This window comes from Meleagris gallopavo, chromosome Z (assembly GCF_000146605.3).
Source record: "Meleagris gallopavo isolate NT-WF06-2002-E0010 breed Aviagen turkey brand Nicholas breeding stock chromosome Z, Turkey_5.1, whole genome shotgun sequence".
Taxonomy (NCBI): domain Eukaryota; kingdom Metazoa; phylum Chordata; class Aves; order Galliformes; family Phasianidae; genus Meleagris; species Meleagris gallopavo.
This window is the reverse complement of record NC_015041.2, coordinates 1,071,490-1,072,471: the sequence shown is the minus strand read 5'-3', so window position 1 is coordinate 1,072,471 and position 982 is coordinate 1,071,490.

The following is a 982-nucleotide window of genomic DNA, read 5'->3' as shown; positions in this document are numbered from 1 at the left end:
AAAAAAAAATGAGAAAAAAAATCCACTAAAGATTTCTAAAAACAAGTGCAAGATCATGCTTAAGGCTGTTGGTGAACACTATTCAACGATCAAACCGTTATTCAGACTAGTTGGAATACCAGTTTTCTCTAGAAGTTGCAGTATGATGTTAGATTTGATGCTGGAAGCAGATGCTCCAGCTGCTGTACGAGAGGGATCTTAGAAAACTGATGCTTTTGTATGAAAATGTCAGTGGAAGAATACTTCGCCGCCTCCTTGGTTGCAAGAAATGATTCCACCCTGGTGGCTTTCTGCTGAGAGTCATCTGATTGCTTCCACCTGGCCTGGCAATAGGAAATCCATGGATAATCTCAGGTGAGGTCAGACTTTGTAGCCAGGGACTGCCATATGTATCCAAGCATGGGAATGTGTCCACTCCATGCCTTGGCTCCCCATGCTGTGAAATGGAAAAGCAGCCTTCCATGTAGCAGGATGAGGAGGGGCTCAATCCCACTGCCTAGCAAGCTTACAATTTCTCAAACAGGAGCTCATTTGAAGAAGTGAAATTTTTGTTTGAACATTTGATATCTCCAGTCCCTTGTCTTTGAAAACACAGGTCAACCGGTTGGTTGTCTTCATCTGATTATTAGTAAAAGGAATTTTTAGGAGACTGCACATGATCTAGCTGCAAGTAGCAGTTATCCTTACCCTGATCAGATGTTTGAATGTATGTTTGGGAACAAGCCTTCCTGCTGGAATTCAGTACGCATTCCAAACTGGAACATACAGCTTCCTAGCAAATCCTCTGGATAAAGAAAACACACCTGTGTTTAACAGAATACTTACAGATTTACAGCCACTGCTTCTTCTGCAAGGAGACAATTTCCAACCCAAAGAATCTTTATTCCAGTACAGGTGTTGTTGTATGCGCATACATGCAATCGTATAAACATTTCTGGGGTGTCAGAGGCACGATGCCAAACTGTCATCCTCTGTAACACCA